Source organism: Pleurodeles waltl, chromosome 11 (assembly GCF_031143425.1).
Source record: "Pleurodeles waltl isolate 20211129_DDA chromosome 11, aPleWal1.hap1.20221129, whole genome shotgun sequence".
Lineage (NCBI taxonomy): Eukaryota > Metazoa > Chordata > Amphibia > Caudata > Salamandridae > Pleurodeles > Pleurodeles waltl.
In genome coordinates, this window is record NC_090450.1 from 675,872,873 (window position 1) to 675,894,414 (window position 21,542).

General features: G+C 45.8%; 1 protein-coding gene across 2 annotated transcripts in view; it reads right to left on the minus strand.

Moving 5' to 3' along the window:
• Nucleotides 1-21,542, minus strand: part of RASSF2 (Ras association domain family member 2) — a 170,899-nt gene that overhangs the window by 51,819 nt on the left and 97,538 nt on the right. For both annotated transcript variants that reach the window (XM_069214167.1, XM_069214168.1), the window contains exon 2: nt 17,404-17,619. The gene's annotated coding sequence lies outside the window, so the exon portion shown is untranslated. The remainder of the gene's footprint in view (nt 1-17,403; nt 17,620-21,542) is intronic.

The following is a 21,542-nucleotide window of genomic DNA, read 5'->3' on the forward strand; positions in this document are numbered from 1 at the left end:
TTGTATTTAGTTCTCCGTGACTCACCTCCATCTTTTCCGGCATGCTTAGATGTCACACCTGGCAAATTATATGTAGTTGTGGAATCCATATCCGTAGCGTTTGGTCTAGTATTGAAGTATTATCCTGTGTACTGTGTAAGGTGCTTAAATCAACCTCTGTCAGATTGAGGCCACTTCTGGCATGCAGTTATCAAAACTAAAGGGCACATGTGCAAAGAAATGACAGTTTCTGGAGACTTTGTCAGGGGTAATGAGTCTAGTTCTGAAAGACTTATTCGAAGTGTTTAGTTAAGTTCTGTAGACCATTTCTGGCTTAATGTGTCACATTTTGTAGCCCACAGTTGACGTTTTGTGTCCAGCTCTGGAGACACTAGCCTTAAGCACTGATACTGACATCTTCGGGAGAGGTGGCAGGAGGAGGTTTAAAATAGAGGTATTCTAAGTATGATGCATTTGTATACTGAAAGCAAAAGTATTCTAATGTTTGTGTTGTATGCTGCAGTATACTGTACTTCAATTTACCAGCTGCGTTACTCCTGGTACCCAAAACAAAAAGTTATGTCATTTGTGATGAAGAGACAATAGAAACTGACTGTAACCCAAAGTTGCTTTTCTTTATTTCCCCACTACACAACAACCAAAACACCACACGACAAAACACAGATGTCGAAGAAAAGAACCCATGAAGAACTTTGTAGAAAACAGAAACATGGGACGGGCGGAATTTAATGGAAAACCCCAACACCCAGCAGCGTAAATCTGTAATCATTATCAGGCTTAAATTTGAGTGGGGGTGAGGTGAGAAGGAGGAAAGTAAAGGAGGAAGTAAGCCGAGGACGGCTGTCAAAAAAGGCGACAATGAGATGAGCATGATGTGCGGATGAGGAGGTGAGAAAGAAGAGACTGAGGTGGCAACAAGGCTGAGCGGAAGCTGGAGCAGATGGGTTGTTGAGGGTAAAGTTAGAAATAGACAGGAACAGGTTGAGGTAAGTTTGAATGTAGGTTGATGCAAGGTTAAGTTAATGTTAAGGATGTCTGAGGTTGATGAGGAATTAGACTGAGGTGATAGTGAGGACTCGGAGGCTGAGGCTGACTGCAGTGGAGGGAGCCTTGATGTCGAGATGAGGTAGCATTGAGGCCAAATTGAAGTGAGTTTTAGCTGAGGAGGGGCTGAGCAAAGACCTGCACTGTTCTGTGGTTGAATGTGGCTGTGGTGAGGTTAGAGTGAGAATGAGGTGAGGTTAAGTTAAGTTGCAGTTGAGGTGATGTGTCAGGACATGAGGCGAGGGTGTGGTAAAGTTAAGGAAAGTACGACACACAACTCACTGGCAAGTGCATGCACCAGACCTGCCTTGGACCAATCACAGATCCTAACCCAGCACCAAATCTGGGCTATTTATTTTAGCTCACCTCTCATTTTTTAAATCTGTCAGCATTAGAGGCGCTTGGAAACATACCAAGTGCAAATAGTCGGTGTTATTCAAATCAATTGGCACTTACTTCATACATTTCTTTATTTTTTGCCATTGTACCATAGAAATGTTGAGGGACCTGGCCTTTGTTACACTTGCTACTTGTAAAGTTGCTGCCTGGACGCTTTCGTAGCTGCACAAAAGGCACAGCAGCTTCAAGCCTTTCTGAACACTCCAGCATGTACCTGGTCATGACAGGGAGCTGTCGCAGGAGAATAGCTATAAGAGGTGCAGCAAGTGCAGTGTCACCAGACCCCACAGCTGTGATGGGCCCAATTTACCCAAGTTAGTGACTATGACCCCTCCGAGACGCGCGAGTGACCGCCAAACCACCCGCGGCAGTTTTGCTAAGACATTCTCCTACCAACCTTTTTTTCCCTGCCATAAATCACGAAGGGAGACATTTCTGTAAGTTCAACGGCCGCAGTTTATTACAGTACACATTACATGTTTCATAGAACATTGCAACTCGTGGTCATACGTATGCTCTATGTTTACATGCTTCGCACAGCTGTCATTTGATGAACTTTGGGGTTTTCTTGATTATCCTGTTGCCAGCTTTCTCCCACAGCATTCTGGGTATTGTCCCCTTAGTCAGGCCTACAGAGCTTGATGGCTACTAGGCTTCCCTTGCTACCAAAATCCATGTAGGCATCTTTCTAGCCTTGTTACCCCCACTTTTGGCCTGTTTGTGAGTGTATGTCAGGGTGTTTTCACTGTCTCACTGGGATCCTGATAGCCAGGGCCCAGTGCTCATAGTGAAAACCCTATGTTTTCAGTATGTTTGTTATGTGTCACTGGGACCCTGCTAGTCAGGACCCCAGGGCTCATAAGTTTGTGACCTACAGGTATGTGTTTCCTGTGTGATTCCTAACTGTCTCACTGAGGCTCTGCTAACCAGAACCTCAGTGGTTATGCTCTCTCTGTACAAATTGTCACTAACAGGCTAGTGACCAATTTCACCAATTCATGGAACACCCTTATAATTCCCTAGTATATGGTACTGAGGCACCCAGGGTATTGGGGTTCCAGGAGATCCCTATGGGCTACAGCATTTCATGTGCCACCCATAGGGAGCTCTGACAATTCTTACACAGGCCTGCCACTGCAGCCTGAGTGAAATAACGTCCACGTTATTTCACAGCCATTTACCACTGCACTTAAGTAACTTATAAGTCATCTATATGTCTAACCTTTACCTGGTAAAAGTTGGGTGCTAAGTTACTTAGTGTGTGGGCACCCTGGCACTAGCCAAGGTGCCCCCACATCGTTCAGGGCAAATTCCCCGGACTTTGTGAGTGCGGGGACACCATTACACGCGTGCACTACACATAGGTCATTACATATGTGTAGCTTCACAATGGTAACTCCGAATATGGCCATGTAACATGTCTATGATCATGGAATTGCCCTCTCTATGCCATCCTGGCATTGTTGGCACAATCCCATGATCCCACGGGTCTCTAGCACAGACCCAGGTACTGCCAAACTGCCTTTCCCAGGGTTTCACTGCAGCTGCTGCTGCTGCCAACCCCTCAGACAGGTTTCTGCCCTCCTGGGGTCCAGCCAGGCTTGGCCCATGAAGGCAGAACAAAGGACTTCCTCAGAGAGAGGGTGTTACACCCTCTCCCTTTGGAAAAAGGTGTTAGGGCTGGGGAGGAGTAGCCTCCCCCAGCCTCTGGGAATGCTTTCATGGGCACAGATGGTGCCCATTTCTGCATAAGCCAGTCTACACCGGTTCAGGGATCCCCCAGCCCGGCTCTGGCGCGAAACTGGACAAAGGAAAGGGGAGTGACCACTCCCCTGACCTCCACCTCCCCTGGGAGGTGCCCAGAGCTCCTCCAGTGTGCTCCAGACCTCTGCCATCTTGGAAACAGAGGTGCTGCTGGCACACTGGACTGCTCTGAGTGGCCAGTGCCAGCAGGTGACGTCAGAGACTCCTTCTGATAGGCTCCTCCAGGTGTTGCTAGCCTATCCTCTCTCCTAAGTAGCCAAACCTACTTTTCGGGCTATTTAGGGTCTCTGCTTTGGGGAATTCTTTAGATAACGAATGCAAGAGCTCATCAGAGTTCCTCTGCATCTCTCTCTTCACCTTCTGCCAAGGAATCGACCGCTGACTGCTCTGGAAGCCTGCAAAACTGCAACAAAGTAGCAAAGACGACTACTGCGACCTTGTAACGCTGATCCGGCCGCCTTCTTGACTGTTTTCCTGGTGGTGCATGCTGTGGGGGTAGTCTGCCTCCTCTCTGCACTAGAAGCTCCAAAGAAATCTCCCGTGGGTCGACGGAATCTTCCCCCTGCAACCGCAGGCACAAAAAGACTGCATCACCGGTCCTCTGGGTCTCCTCTCAGCACGACAAGCGAGGTCCCTTGAACTCTGTCCAAGTGACTCCCACAGTCCAGTGACTCTTCAGTCCAAGTTTGGTGGAGGTAAGTCCTTGCCTCCCCACGCTAGACTGCATTGCTGGGTACCACGTGATTTGCAGCTGCTCCGGCTCCTGTGCACTCTTCCAGGATTTCCTTTGTGCACAGCCAAGCCTGGGTCCCGACACTCTAACCTGCAGTGCACGACCTCCTGAGTTGTCCTCCGGCGTAGCGGGACCTTCCTTTGTGACTTCGGGTGAGCTCCGGGTCACTCCACTTCGTAGTGCCTGTTCCGGCACTTCTGTGGGTGCTGCTTGCTTCTGACTGGGCTCTTTGTCTTGCTGGACGCTCCCTCTGTCTCCTCACGCAATTGGCGACATCCTGGTCCCTCCTGGGCTACAGCAGCATCCAAAAACCCTAACCGCGACCCTTGCAGCTAGCAAGGCTTGTTTGCGGTCTTTCTGCACGGAAACACCTCTGCAAGCTTCTTCACGACATGGGACATCCATCCTCCTCCAAAGGGGACGTTTCTAGCCCTTGTCGTTCTTGCAGAATCCACAGCTTCTACCATCCGGTGGCAGCTTCTTTACACCCACAGCTGGCATTTCCTGGGCATCTGCCCACTCCCGACTTGATCGTGACTCTTGGACTTGGTCCCCTTGTTCCACAGGTACTCTCGTCAGGAAATCCATCGTTGTTGCATTGCTGGTGTGGGTCTTCGTTGCAGAATTCCCCTATCACGACTTCTGTGCTCTTTGGGGAACTTAGGTGCACTTTGCACCCACTTTTCAGGGTCTTTGGGTCGGCTATTTTTCTAACCCTCACTGTTTCCTTACAGTCCCAGCGACCCTCTACAAGGTCACATAGGTTTGGGGTCCATTCGTGGTTCGCATTCTACTTCTAGAGAATATGGTTTGTGTTGCCCCTGTACCTATGTGCTCTCATTGCAACCTATTGTGACTATACATTGCTTGCACTGTTTTCTATTGCTATTACTGCATATTTTGGTATTGTGTACATATATCTTGTGTATATTTGCTATCGTCATACTGATGGTACTCACTGAGATACTTTGGCATATTGTCATAAAAATAAAGTACCTTTATTTTTAGTATATCTGTGTATTGTGTTTTCTTATGATATTGTGCATATGACACCAGTGGTATAGTAGGAGCTTCACACGTCTCCTAGTTCAGCCTAAGCTGCTCTGCTAAGCTACCTTTTCTATCAGCCTAAGCTGCTAGACACCCCTCTACACTAATAAGGGATACCTGGACCTGGTACAAGGTGTAAGTACCTCTTGGTACCCACAACAAGCCAGGCCAGCCTCCTACATTGCCCAGGCTGCAAGAGCTGTGTCTGCCCGCTGCTGACCCTTTGGCTGCCACTACCTGCTCCCTGTGGTTAGGCATCCCATGGACACTGAGTGGCCCTCCTTGTTAGGCCATTGTGCTTTTAGGCTGTCGGTATGTTGCTTCTGCCATGCTGTCTGTTTTTTCCAACCGCAAGCAGTTCCCCGGTTTCTGCTCCCCCAAGAGAAACCTAGTTGTTCCAGCACCCCCACTATGTTTAGTAGGAAAATGTCCATTCCTACCCAAGCAAGTGTACCCCGTCCTCCTCGTGATACACAGATGCATCAGCCTCAAGACATCAGGGTATCATGAAGCCCCAGGAATAAGCCCTGCTTATCTTTGTCATTGATATGTTCAGTTTTCTCCTTGACCTTTCTACTTCCCCATGGTCCCTAGTCCCTCTCCAGCCTGGTCTTGCAATGATCTCAGATCACAAGATGTCTGCTGGGCACAACAGTTGTGCTACTGCTGTGAGTCCGGATACCACGGCTCTTAAAAGGTCCCTCCTCTAGAGGCAGGCTAGGTAATTCCCCACTAGGTGGTTTACCACAGCGCCTGGTTTCCCCTCCCACAGCGCTCTGGATGGTGGGGAGTAGCTGGGCCCATCTCATGCCCAGCCGCCCCATTCTTGTCACTCATGTGTTCACAACAACAGCCCTCTGTAGTCTTTCCATGCCGCTGCCCACTCTTGTGCTTTTTAGATATATGAGTGGCCTAGGATCCATACTCTGCGTCTGTCACCAGGGGCGATGTCTTGAAAGAAACATGACTTAGGGGCCTGTTTGTTTTATAGGATCTTTGCTTAGTCCACTTGCTGCTACTGTTGTGCCTGTGTCTATGGGGAAGGAGTGAGACCCGAAGGTTTGTAGGGGGAGCCTTGTTTTCCCAAGGCCATCCTTAGCACCGCGATAAACTGAAAGGCGCTAAGGCATGCCCTGCAATATAATTAGTTGGCTGGGTCCCTTCCGTGGACAGTTTCTCATAGTAGGAGCCTGCACGGAGGTGGGCTTGGGCCCACACTTTGCTTTTTACCCCCTGAGAATGTCCAATATATCCAATATACGAACCCTTGTACATCCTCATTTGTTATAGTACTGTGCCCCGCTGGTACTGTGCCCCCACACTTTGCTTTTTGCCGGTCATGCTGTGGAAGACTTCCCAGCACTTACGGTATCTCATAGCTATCTTGGGGGCTAGCACATTGTCCACCAGCATCTTCAGGTCGGGTCTGCCAGGCCCCAAAGCCACTCGGGTACCAGTGTCATGTGTAGGTCCACTTGCAGTGCCAGCTCTCTCAACCTCTGCCACTGAAAACGAGATATCAGCCACAGACCTATCACATCCTAGAATGTGCCTAGCCTTAACTGCTATGTTAGCCCTTAATTTGCATCCTACCAGATGGCATAATAGGTGCACTATTGCCGGGCACCACGCCGTCCCCAAGTTGAGTGCCTGCACCACTGCATAGTTGTCTGACCAGAGCATGATCTGTCTACTGACCAGCCTGTACCTCCACACGGTGAAGGCAACTACAATGGGGAAGAGCTCTGGCACAGTGGTATCAGTGGTAATGACTTCAGTGTGCCACAAGATGGGCCAGCGTGCGGCCATCCATGTGGAGACTAGCACTGCACTGCAGGCCTCTCCCACTTCAGTGTCCGTGAAGAGCTCTATCTGCCCATCTGACACCCATGGTTCTCGCCATAACAGTGTTCCGTTAAACCTGTCAAGGAAATCCAACCGCTGCTACAAGTCCTTCATTACTACCTGTGTGAGCAGCATCCTGTGATGCTTTTGCGTCAGGCCCTTGGTCAGCCAGGCTAAGTGACTGGCATATAGCCTGCCAGCCAGGATCACCCTGTTAGCAAAGATGAGCCTTCCCAGGAGTTGCTGCATCTCACCCAGTGTGGCCTTCTTTCTGGTGAGCAGTCCCTCTATAATCTGCTTAAGCTCTTTCACTTTGGTCTGAGTGAGTCTAGTCACACCTACTGTGTCCAGTTCAAACGCCAGGAGATATAGACTAGTGGATGGTCTCTCCATCTTCACACTGGCCAGAGGCACCCTAGCTCCCCTGCCAAATCTATAATTTGGGGGGGTGGACGCAATGAGGTTGTCTAGGAGGGGTTCTGAGAAGTGACCGGTGAGCCTTCTGAGGCAAATTTCCTTTGCCACCTTATGCCTAGCCACTGTTGGGTTGTCCCTCACTGATTTTAAGTTCTGGCAAAGGTGGTGGGCCTGAGGGCCCTGGTCTGGGATGGTAAAACCTGCACAGTATGTATCTGCCAATAGCTGCCCTTCCTTCTGCTTTGGATATCTGATAAGTAACTGTATAAGCAACCCTGTGTGGGTGTGGGTTGGAAGAGATATTGCGGGTTACTGTGGTCCCTCACCCTAGGGCATGTACATGAGTGCACTATTTCCAGTTGCTGCTGTACTTGCTTTCGCCTTCCCTTTTTGCACTCAACTGCTGGATGTGCTACTCCACTGCTGCTGCAGCTGTGACTAAATTTACAGTCTTGTCCCCATTTACACTCATCCTTCTCATACCTCCAGCAGGTTGCTGTGCAGCTCTTTCCGGGTGTTAGAAATGGGGTCTTTGGTTGACAGTCAGGTTACCCCTGTCTAAGCAAGGACCCTCACTCTAGTCACGGTAAAGGAGAATCACCCTCAGTTAACCCCCGCTCACCCCCATGGTAGCTTGGCACAAGCAGACAGGCTTAACTTCAGAAGCAATGTGTAAAGTATTTGTACCAACACACACAGTAATTCAGTGAAAACACTACAAAATGACAACACAGGTTTAGAAAAATATGGAATATTTATCTAAACAAAACAGGACCAAATGACAAAAATCCAACTTACACAAGTCAAGTTATGAATTTTCAAAGAATAAGAGTCTTAAATCTTTTAGAAAACAGTGAGAACATTGTTAGCGTGCAAAAGTACCTGGGTAGCGTCAAATAACACCGCACGGGCAAGTGTGCGTAGGAAAAGGCCAGCGAAGCGTCGATTTCCCACTCGCAAGCGAGACAGTGCACCATTCCTCCTCCGGTTGGGTCAGCGTGAGTCGTTTCTCCTCTCCCGCAAGAGAGCGATGTGTCGATCCGGACAGGCACCTCGGGTCCGGGCAGGCTTTGCATTGAAAATCCAGTTGCACAGTATCACAAAACCGCACAGGGTTTTCGTCATTATCACCCTCCGTTAGTGGATGTTGTGCATTGTTTCTCCAGCCGCGTTGCATCGATCTTCCAGCCGCAATGCAGGTGGAGCGTTGATTTCAGCCACTAAGCTGGCGGTGCGTCGTTTATCAGCCACGTCACGGAAGGTGCGTCAAAATTTCCCCACACGGCGGTCTGTGTGTGGATTTTCAGGCTTTGTCTGCCAGCTTCACCTTTCAAGGGCCCTGGAACTGGATGGGGCACGACTTGGCAGGGAAGGAGTCTCAGCAGAGAGTCCGGTGCTGGCAGGAGAAGTCTTTGATGGCCCTGAGACTTCAACAACAGGAGGCAAGCTCAGTTCAAGCCCTTGGAGTTTCTTCACAAGCAGGAATGCACAACAAAAAGTCCAGTCTTTGTCCCCTTTCACAGGCAGAAGCAGCAACTGCAGGATAGCTCCACAAAACACAGTCACAGGCAGGGCAGCACTTCTCCTCAGCTCTTCTCCAGGCAGAGGTTCCTCTTGATTTCCAGAAGTGATCTAATTTTCAGGGGTTTGGGTGCTCTTCTTATACCTATGTCTGCATTTGAAGTAGGCCTACTTCAAAGGAAAGTCTCTCTTGTTTGTGAGATCCTGCCTCGCACAGGCCAGGCCCCAGACATGCACCAGGGGGTTGGAGACTACATTGTGTGATGGCAGGCACAGCCCTTTCAGGTGCAGATGACAACTCATCCCCTCCCTCCTAGCACAGATGGCTTATCAGGATATGCAGGCTACACCCCAGCTCCCTTTGTGTCACTGTCTAGAGAGAAGTGGAAACAGCCCAACTGTCAAACTAACCCAGACAGGGAATCCACAAACAGGCAGAGTCACAGAATGGTTTAAGCAAGAAAATGCCTACTTTCTAAACGTGGCATTTTCAAACACACAATCTCAAAACCAACTTTACTAAAATAAGTATTTTTAAATTGTGAGCTCAGAGACCGAAAACTGCACGTCTATCTGCTCCCAAAGGGAATCTATGCTTCAATCATATTTCAAGGTAGCCTCCGTGTTAACCTATGAGAGAGATAGGCCTTGCAACAGTGAAACCCGAATTTGGCAGTATTTCACTGTCAGGACATAGAAAACACATAAGTATATGTCCTACCTTAACCATACCCTGTACCCTGCCCATGGGGCTACCTAGGGCTTACCTTAGGGGTGTCTTACATGTAAGAAAAGTGAAGGTTTAGGCCTGGCAAGCGGGTGCACTTGCCAAGTCAAAGTTGCAGTTTAAAACTGCACACACAGACACTGCAGTGGCAGGTCTGAGACATGTTTACAGGGCTAGTAAGGCGGGTGGCACAACCAGTGCTGCAGGCCCACTAGTCGCATTTGATCTACAGGCGCTGGGCATCACTAGTGCCCTTTACTAGGGACTTCCAGTAAATCAAATATGCCAATCATGGAAATCCAATCACATATACATTTTACATAGGAGCACTGGCACTTTAGCACTGGATAGCAGTGGTAAAGTGCCCAGCGTAACAAAAACAGCAAAAACAGAGTGCAGCACACAACAACCTGGGAAACAGAGGAAAAAGTGTTTGGGGAGACCACGCCAAGGATGCAAAGTCTAACATCGATTATAAAGAAAAAGACATCAGAACTGGACTATTTTAAGTTATTACAGTCATGTTCTAACACCACAATGCCTTTCTGCCAGAGTTAGCAGCCAAGGGGAAAGGCAGGTCAGGTAACGGACCATAATTGAAGCAGCTGTTTAAAGCACAAAACAGAGCATTGCTTTTCTTTCTTTTTGCTATATTTTTTTGTCTACACGGTCAAGCGGAGAGAATATGTTTATTTTCTGCACTCATTAGATAGGGGAATCCTGGACTCTTCCTGCATGTTTCTACACAATCTGAGCTACTGCAGCTTTTATTTCTTCTTTTTTTTTTAAAGACTTGTATTGAACTGTTTCTAATATCTATTTTGCAATAAAGGTTTATTTTTATTCTTCACGTTTGGGTAAAATGCTCGCTCTTTCATATGAAAGATCACGCACCAAGGTTTTAAGAGGTTGAGGGGGAGTTGATGGTGTGACCATGTATTATATGGAATAAAGTACCCCCTGACTTACATGATATGGATATTGCAAGTCACCTCGGAGTTCCATAACCTTATAAAGGAACTCAACTTTTGGCCTTGTTCTTCTATATAGTTACGGACGTCCTTGGTGACTTGCAATATCCTTATCATGTATGGCAGGGTGTACTTTATCCCGTAAATAACATTTGGGCAGTGGCTCACTCGTGGGACTGACTGCACTATTTTACCATGGACAGGCTACTATACAGGACTGTACTGGACATCTAAGCTGTGACAAAATTATAGTTCAAACTGCATTGACATGTGTCTTCTGAGGGGAGTAAACGCCTGATGTGTGGCAGACTGCATTGCCTTATGGTCAGCGACAGATCTTGTGCTGGATTACATTTAACAGTCTGGGCCGGAACAGCGCCTGTGCTGGAATGCAGTCTAGCTTCAGGGCAGGGACAGCATGATGGGCTAGGCTGCATGGCATCTTCTGGACATTCAACTGTAAGCCATCCCTTAGAAAAGGGTCGTCCTCTGCTACGAAGGTTGTCTGTTTTTTTCTTGATGACAAGTTTGAACAGATTTGCCTCACTCTTTTTGTTCGAACAATAGAAGAAACATTTTATTGTTAATAAATCATCAAATTATCTGCCTGGGTGTTCAGTGGTAACCATCAGTATTTCTTTCGATGATCCATTAGGCACATGCAAGTAACTCATTTGTAATTATTTTTTTGTGGCATTCCTTCTGGTGCTCCCTATGCATTTTGGAAACAGCACTCTTTCAACGGCGAATAATTTAAGATTCTAGGCTGTGCAAATCAATGAACAATGCTAAATGTGGCTTCTCAATGATTCAAAACAGAAAACAAAAACAGATAGTCTAAAAAGTGTAAAAAGTGTGAAACAAAATCCATCACAAATCAGTCAATAGAAAAAAATTGGTCAACCACATGTTGACAGACATTACAGTGTTGTTCATGTTATTTTAGTGCAGACACTTCGCTATTTACTGAAGTTGGATGGGTGGTAACTTAGTGCATTAAACAGAACAACAGACAAACACACCCACACATCCGAGGTACTACACAACTCAGGTCCTACCTGCCTGAATAGTCGCATCTCCTTCCACCAGCCACCCATACACCTCCGAGCCTCACAGGACTCCTTCTCCCACACATCCCACGCATACACATAACCAGATCAGGAGGACATGTGTTATCTTACATCACTCCTAAAGCATGAAAAGGCCTCCCACTCCACATCAGAGTCTCCTCTTCTCTTCCTGAAATCTGCAAGAAGGTGAAGACCTGGCTTTTCAATTAACCTGCCTACCACAGGCAGGGCTAGACGCGCGCACACACACACCTGCTCAGCAACCGGATACCCTCTCAGGTGATAGTACGCTTAACAAATAGACATAACAATAAGAAAAGAAGTGTTGCACAACCTCAGTCCTGTGTGTCATGCATTAAGTCCATGGCTGTATTAACAAAGAGAAAGTTCTGTTGTGTGTTAATAAATAATGAATAGTATGATCATTACAAACACTGTAGTGAAATTAGTGGGGGTGTTGGTCTGCCTGACGCGTGTGACATACAGCTATAAACTGAAGGATTCTAAACAATGAGTCCCCACAGTGGTGATCCCATTTTTGGTGTCGTGAGCACGATGACTTCAACATGCACATGTGTGTGTGTGTATATGTAAATATGGAATACCTGCCTGTAAATACATGTCAATAATAGGCCCACTTCAAATGTAAAAATGTTTATTGCCAAAACCGGCAAAACAAAAAGAGGAAGGCACTGGGCAAACAAAGAACAGATGTTAAAGCAAGATCAGAATAGAAAACATACTGTAAGTCGTAAAGTTCTTACCCCTGAAAGTTCAGTAAAGCAGGAACCCCGAGCACCTAAAGCCCCACACTCTTGCGTGGAGCAGCTAGCGCTTCGAGTGCCAGTATAAGCGGAGCCATGTTTAAATGTGTGACTATAACTGTAAGCTATCAGCAGGATAGCTTAAACGTGATTCTTATTTGCAACCCAAGACAGAGGATACTCCCTTCTACTTTTGTGAAGGAGTGTAAAACTTGATTAAAAGTGGCCACACAGCAGTTGTGCAACACAGGAAGTTTTTCCACACGGGTTCGAACCTCCTAGACAGTAGCAAACATTTGAGCTGAATTAGTGTGACTAGATTTTGAAAAAACAAAAATGTGACATTTAGCACACAAAGAAGGACTACAAATTGACATCAGCTGAGGGGCACAATGATTTAAACGACAGAGCTTGTCAAAATAGGAAGACGGCCAAAGAGGCTCCAAGGGACCAAAATGCATCTTTTAAACCCAGACTCATGCCTGATAATTAAATTGCTTTTTAATAAAATCTGCTGACTCGTCCTGCATTGGAACATATAAAAACAAGCCTCCCTCTGTTTTCAGTCAAATGTCTATGAAAGTCAGCATGTGCTTAATTCGCTGAAATCTGCAGGGACAGCTGGTGAAAAAACAATACTGTCCTTCGGGCAGAAACAGCCATTTGGGCCAGGCTGCACGGCACCTTCTGGACAGTGACGGATTCCTGGGCTGGAATGTAATGCACCTTCGGGCAGAAACAGCCGAGTGTGCCAGGCAGCATGGCACCTTCTGGACAGTGACGGACTGCTGTGCTGGAATATGATGTACCTTCGGGCAGAAACAGCCAGGTGGGCCAGGCTGCACGGCACCTTCTGGACAGTGACGGACTGCTGTGCTGGAATATGATGTACCTTCGGGCAGAAACAGCCAGTTGGGCCAGGCAGCACGGCACCTTCTGGACAGTGACGGATTCCTGTGCTGGAATGTAATGCACCTTCGGGCAGGAACAGCCAGGTGGGCCAGGCTGCACGGCACCTTCTGGACAGAGGCGGACTGCTGGGCTGAAACGTAATGTACTAGAAGTACACAGCGGAGAGGAGGAGGTAAAAAGCCACCGTGCGTCCTCCTTGGATTAATTACATACACACAAAAGGGTACAGCCAAATGGAAAACTCCAAGACTTCATCCTCTACTGAGAGGTATAAGTGTCAGCCCTACTTGGGTAACCTAATACTCCTGCCAGGTCATGTGAGAAAGCTGTTCCTTTTGGGAGAAGAAGCATCACACACTATTCTTGTCCTGCTTCATCCTCAGCAACCTCTCCCCACCCTGGTAGGACAAAGCCACAAGGGCGGACTTAACCTCCTGAATGATGAAAAAGAAGGAGGGAATTCCTATATAAGGTTTGGGTTGGACGGATGGTGGGATCCAGAAAAAAACTAAAAATACCTTGTGGTGCCCAAGCCTTTCGCCTTTAAGACTGGGACCCCGGTTATGTCGAACAACATTACTGAGATGGTCAAGGGAGAGTAATGACTCAACCAATTTCCCTAGGTCAACATGTTTCTGTCCGTATGGTAGCCTAACTGGTCTTGGGTATTAGTCAGTGCCAAGGAACCCTAATGGATTGGCCAAATTAACAATAACAGAGAAAAACAAGCACCCAGGTGAATCCTACCTGCATCTGCTTAGCTTGTGCCCAAGTGTATAAGAACAGTGTAGCTAGAAGTACATCTATGTAAGTTTAAGCAAACGACAAGGAAGAAAGTAGCTCTCCTGATAACGTGAAAAGGCAAAAATGTTGGAGTACAAAAACATAGGTGACACCGCAAATCACGCTGCTCTACACACGTGAGAAAAGTGAGCATAAATCGAATGCAATGTAGCTTCAATCCAGAAACAGCCAGGTGGGCCAGGCTGCATGGCACCTTCTGGACAGAGGCAGACTGCTGTGCTGGCGGGCAGAAATAGCAGGATGACCAGGGCTGGATGGCACCTACTGAGCAGTGACAGATTCATGTGTCCTTGGCATTCTGAGCGGGCACCCATGTATCTTCCGGCACTGGGGTTGTCACCCACCTGGATTTAGACCAGAACAGCCATGATTACAATGCTGAACGTAGTTGGCGAAATGTCAGCTCTTTTGTCTAGAGACTACCTCTGGGACTCCAAAGGCGCATTTCATTACAGAACAGCAGTGATTGATGAAAGAAGAGGAAGGAGGCACACCCAACTCTTTAGCTGCATCACCTGAAAGGCAATCCATCATAATTCCTTTTATCAGGAGGTGTGTGAGGACAGCTGTTGGCTCCTACCTGGCCTCCAACCACTGCAAGTCTTGAAACACAGGCCAGGTGTCACCAAGGGATAAACCGTGATGACAACTTTACACACTCTAAAAATGCAAAGACTTCAAAAAGAAATGTGCGCTGGTACCTGAAGAACAAGAGGAAACGGGTAAGATCCAGGCTTTAAAAGAACAGCTGCATGCCAATGTGATGTCAGGTGGCATCTTTTGGGATGATTGTTCTGAAAACGGCCGTTTAAATAGTGCACAACATAGCCAGTAAGAAGGCCGAGTAATTTAAACACATGCAGGTCACAAGCTTGAGTCCTTAAAGGGCCACTTAGCCATCCATACATCCATCCGAAAACATTGGTTTGTGTACCATTAAATTACGTAATAGCACCACCAGTTACTTAGAGTGCTGTGAAACATAAGTAGTACAGAGTGAAGTGCTTTAAGTTATTATTAAAATAGATTATAATTACTTCGGTACATAATACTAGGTATACACTACTACCCAACCCACTGCTATGCATTTTATCGACCTCAGAACAATGAGCCATGGAATCAGCTCTGCAAAGATTGAAAAGTATGCCTTGCTGGTTTAAAGGCGTTTGCAGCAAGCACATACATAATCTACTGCAGGAACCTGGGGACGGTAGGCTGCTTAAACAGCTCTTTAAAAAACTGAAACCAACTGCAGAATATCAGTAAGAATGCAACATATCCGATACAGGTTCCGCTCAATGCTTTGCAGCAGGTATATTAATCCTCCACGATATTCTAGAACAAGTCAAACGCAGATCTCTTTAGCGAGAGCTTCACAATCTGAGTTTTCTTGCCTGTAATTTGCTGAAAATTGCTGGATTCACAGATCTCTGCTCAGGCTCCTTAACAATATAAGAAGTTAACAGCAGAAAAGCTTGGGAGACAGTCACTGGTAATAAAATACTTCGGTGGCCAAGGTTCACACTGTGGTAATGTCGTAACCAGAAGGCCTCAGGTTTGAATCGCTTTGCAGCTAACTTACCCATTCACTTTTCTAGGGTTAAAAGAAACTAACACTACCGACCTGGTCAATGAAAACTTCTGTTAACACACTGCTAAACTGCAAGACTATGGTAAAGAGAGGTATGTCTACCCAGCAGTGACTGAATGTGTGTACGTGCACATACTTCTGTAAAAACAAAAGAAGGGGGCTGCTACTCCAGTGTGTATGGGCTTAAACCCAAGATGTTGCTTGTAGTAAAGGTAGGTGACTCTCTCTGCCCTAGGGCTCCCGTCCTTGAAAGGGCCCAGTCCCTTATGCGATGCGCTCTTCGCAGACCCTGGCAGCCTTTCGCACAGGATACCTAAAGCATGACAGACTCTGGCCACGCAGGCCTTCTGCATACCAAACCCTTTTGCACAAACTAATGTTGAATCTGCTCTGCAGGTAGATCATCTCCAATTGCCTCACGAGAAGCGTAAATTACCCAGTCTTAGTTTTTTAATCTGTGTTATTCCATTTACACTTTAGAGTCTCACATTCCCTAATACGACCATTCTGTCCAGGTAGTAGCAGGTCAGAGGGCACCTAATCACATCTACGTTGTGGCATCTTGCGATCCCTGGAGGAGGGGGCCGGGGGGGGTTGGCGGGGGAGAACAGTGTTGGCGTATCCAAATTATCCTCCTTAAAAGTAACAGGATATAATCTTAATTTTTCATATTTTACTTGAAAACACAGTGTCACCTGCCTAGTGGGCGAATTTAACTTATCACCTCCATAATGCCCAAGTCCCCTCTAAAAAAAAAAAAAATTTACAAAGCTTTCCGAAGCTGCAACATTATGGGGTTCTGGGGATTTTGAGCTCTCCCGGCTGGTTCCAAAAGGAGCCCACGAAAGTAGTGTTAAACTCAGGAGTAAGGAAAAGCCTGATGCTATTAAGAAGTCCTCTCAATATATTGTGGAAAAAAAAATCAAGGTTTAGAGTAGGTCTAACACTTCGCAAATGAATAAAAGCCTTTCACTCCATTCAACGATATATCGACTTATCAAGCGGTAACTGTACCGTTATGTTGAGGCAGTTCTGCACTCTGGAACACCACAAGATTACAAAAAAAGGAAGCTGTCAAATGGGGAACAGGATAGAACTACTTCGATGCTTAACTCGCTGAGGAATTAAAGAATTAAGGGACACGCCTAATCTGCCATGCGGGGGAGCTGAGAACAAAATAAAATCCGTGCTGCTGGGTATGCCCAGGCTTTTATCATCTGGTGGTCGATAAAACAAATCAGTACATTAACAACACTGTAATTTACGAAACCAGGTATATGCGCTATGTAACTGCCACATATTATTCAATATTATTCGTCAAAATCTGTGTTTTTCTGGATTGCGCGAGACGTTTAAGCGTCGAAAAGTGTCAATATGTTTTTGCATTTTTTCTTTTCAAATGATTACACTCCAACTTTGGGGCACCTATATGGTTCCAGTATAGAATAGAGAATATATGCAGTAAAGTAAGTAAACAAAAAACGCGTAGTCTTTGATTCGAAATAGATCAATGAGGCGCACAAATATATTACAGGTTGTCAAAGCGTCGCGGCAAAGAGGGGAGTGTGAAACTGAAGACAAATACCATTTGTGTTAATTGTATTTATGATAAAACAGTCGTTTACGGTTTTCCATACAATGTATTCTACCTTTTTGTTAAACGTTTAAACGCCCGTGGATATTTAAGGGTAGAAACCCACCTGTTCCTATTCAAACTAACCTCAGACGAAAAAGCAAAAACAAAGTTTGCCTGTCATTTTGTAAACCTCATAACAAATGGACTTCACTTACCGCTCAGCGGGAGCCCTTGTATCGGCGGTTTATGGCCCTGTCACGCTGTCTTGCCGTTCACTTCCTGTTTGTGAGTGTTCAAGGCTAAATCCGGACTCTGAAGCTGCGCCGGAGTGGAGGCCGCTTCCGAAACCGTCCGCTGCTTCCTCTTTCTGGGCGCGAGGCCGCGCCGGATCCGTGCGCGGACCGTCCCGTCATCCGCGCCTGCAACGCCAACTGCAAGAAAAGGAACTTGTGAGGCACAGAATCTGGTGCAGGGCAAGGTACGCTCAATGCTTGCGTAGTCGCGACACACGACCTGGTCCCCAGCTTTACCGGTTCACTACATCCTTCTGTCACGCACAAAAGCCTTTTATAACTGTATCACTTTGTGTCCCCCTCAGTTACTGCTGCACGCGTTTGATGATCTCACAACTACAACAGTGTTCAATTTTAATTTACAGCCTCCTCCCCGATTTTATGTTGCCATTTGTTTTCTGTAGCTCTGGGGTCACAGCTCGAGATACCAAAATAAACAATTATTTTGCCAGGACCTGCTTCCTAACACAAACAAGCATTTGCAAGGCAAAGGGTCTGCGTTTGCTCGAGTTAGAGCTATTAGCGTTGTAAATTTCTAACTGGACTTTTCTTGCCATATAAATTGAAAATGAAAAGTAAAACAGTTGACATAAGCAAGCCAAATAGCGTGAGCAGGAAGGAGAGGCACAAAAGGAAAAAGAAGTTCGCTTCCAGTCAAACTTATCTGCAAACGTGCAATTATCCATGTAACAGGGTGGATGGCCAAGGCAGTAACAAAACTGCCCCAAGGAGGTACAAACGTAAAGCATTTACCAATGATGATACAGGATTTTTGAAAGGCAAGCCCACTAACTAGTGATAGTGATGGGTGTGTGGTAGGCGTGGTTAAAAGCCCACAGATAGATTACAAGTCAGAGCACTTGTGCGCTCAACCTGAAAAATAAAATAAAACGAAGGCATCTGGCCTTTTCCATCTATTCATCCGGGATCTGGAACAACATGCCCATATCCAACAGGACCTCCCAAGCACAGCTCCAAATTAGGGAAAAGTTTCACTTCTTTAAGGAACACTTCCCAATTCATCTCAAAATAGGGCTTTGAAGGATATAAAGTGACACACTTTAAAATAGGTTGTATTAGTTGCCCTGGCAAGTTCTGAGGAACCTGTCCGACGACTAAACCTCTACTGTCTTCTTATACAGTGTAAAAGTTTCTAAACAGACCCCAATGACGGATTCTGTAGTGTGGCGGGAGTACTGGTAAAAAGGGCATTAACTTTACAGGTTTACAACAAATATTTAATTAGTACAAAATGTAAAAGTTTCTCTTGTTAATTAAATTAAATTGTATTGGACTGATACAATGTAAATCTCATGAATTAATTGTAGCATAATTCACATCCATAGTTCATTTAAATCAATTTAAAATAGCATTGCCGATCACAGAATTCATTTCGAAATGTTCTTTTTTTCTTCAAAACAACACAACCAACATGTGTTTTATGGTGAGTATTAGAACAACCGCTTCTTCAGGGTGAAAAAATATGCAGATGAGGTCTCACTAAAATCATCGTTATATGTAAGCATCATAACTAACAAACTTTTGTCCAGCCTTCTATTTTTTTCTTTTTAGGGTTGACAGATATGGTAAAAGACAACCTTTTAAAGATCCTTCAACAGAGGTAAGTCAGTTCTCGATCTCGTCTCACGTACCCATAATCATGAACTCATAATCACCTACCCATAATCACTTCAAACATTAATTTCCAAACTAAAAAATATAACAGTGCACTTATTAATTGGACTATTTTACTGTAAAAATTAAAGTAATACATATTTGCTTTAAAGATTTACGTTTAATGCTATTTCTATCAGTACCTTCCCCCACACTACAGATTCAATTATTTGGTTATGTTTAGATTTTTTCTGTACCACATCACAATGAATTAACCATCCACAAACCAGCTACCTCTCTTATCACTCATTGCCTTTATGATTCTCTTTGACTGTGTACAGTACTCCCCGGCCTTTTGGTTAGGTTCGTGGTATCGAAATACCATAGACAAATATACATACATACATACATAAATTGCACTACACCCACACAGAGAACCTAAGGCTGAGTAACACCAGGCAGAGTGTAAATTAAACAAACAAGGTGGTGGGATCTCCAGAGTTCACAGGGTCTTTTACTCTGCAGCACCTTCAAACCCTTTAAAGGGTCATCCAGTGAACTGAATGACAGGGTATGGAACAGTATGAAAATGATTACATTGTTGGAGGTGTGCAGCAGGGTGTACGAAGTTCCAACTACGCCCATAAAATCAGGTGAATTTGAACATCTTTGCCCTCTGCTGTGTAAAATGTGAAGGTCACTATCACCTGGCCTGTAATTCCTTGAAATTGGATCTTCTGCCCAGGATTGTCCTCCCATTACTAAGTGCTGCCTTTAATCTTCAATAACCAAGGCTCCACAGCCATGCACGGTCCATTCAACATCACGGTCATGGTGCAAGGTCCATATTTCTTCTCTTTTTGATTTTCAGTTTTAGCTACACCAGGTGTGCACCGTCATCAAAAACTTTTAAAAAAAAAAAAGTATGTGATATTGCAAGACGCACAACTCATGACTCCGCAACTTGCAGCCCCTTCTTCTTTTAAGTCATTAAGGGTTAAGACTTGAATGCAGGCTGAACAGAACTTCTATATCCTCGGTGCCCATTTAAATAAGGTGTTCTTCTAGTCTCCCACTGACACCAAAGATGTAGCAAGAAAATGGTCAAAACTATGGATGACACCCGTATGGAGGACTGAATACTCATCGACAGAGGTTACACATCACAAGCTAAAAGTCGGGAATAAGCTCGGGCATCTGGCAATCTTTCAACAAGTTGTATGCATACGTTTTTGTCTTCATTTTCTTGCAGGCTTACCTGAGTTTTTTAATTGAACAATTGATTTTTATTTTCTTCCTTTTCGGCATTCTTTTATAGGATGAACTCTGTCCGAGGGACACTTAAGCACTTTACAGCAGAAGGTGAATCGGAGAAATTAAGATTTCTGTTACCAATTTTTGCCTATCTGGATTACATCTGTAAATACTAAAGTAGTGGTGTTTGATTATTTTTCTTTTGTAGTCAGGTTCCACGGTTTGCTTCTTTCCTCAATAAAGTCCTTTAAAAACATAAGAAAGATCTTAAAAGTGCCTCGATCAGCATCGTCAAGAACACGGGTTCCGGAATGCCGCGTTGTACGGTGATGTCTGACAGAGCTTTTACGTTGTGGAATCCTCCTGTGCTTGATGACGTCTGCTTGGGTTTGAGGACTACTATTGCGTCATTCAATGCACCCTCTTAACACCAGGACAAATTGACCCCCTGCTATGCAGGAGCCTCGCGAGAACTGCTCTGCTGAGGCATGCTGTCAGGCACCCAGCATGTTACACTCGGGCATGCCTTCAGATAAGCACCCATCATGGTACGTTAGGATATTCTGTCAGACACTCAGCATGTTACACTCAGGCATGCCGGCAGACACCTGGCATGTTACACGCGGTCATGCCTTCAGATAGACACTTAGTATGTTACATTAGGGTATTCTGTCAGACATCCAGCATGTTACACTCAGGCACGCCGGCAGACGACCAGCATGCAACACTCTGACATGCCAGCAGAAACCCAGCCATGCCTTCTGATAGGCAGCCAGCATGCAATGCAGCGGGTCTCGCATTTGCTCGAGTTAGAGCTATTAGCGTTGTAAACTCCTAACCGGACTTTTCTTGCCACACAAATTAAAAGGAAAAAACTAGCGTGATCGGGCTAAAATTGAAAATGAAAAAACAGTGGGTTTCGCTATATGTAAAACCCAGCACGATCGCGCTGCGTGGAAAAAATGACGTATGCATGCCTTTCACTAATGAAAGCAAGCGGATTTTAAAAGGCAAGCCCACAAACCAATGAAAGTGCTGGCGTGCCATAGGCGTGGTTACAAGCCCTAAGAGAGAATACAACAGGGACGGAGTGCTTGTGCGCTCGACCGTAATGAAGGCCCCACAATGCAAAGTGGGTGGGGAGGTAGTAGTGAGCAACCCCTTAAAGGCAGACATATATTTTTTCACAACTA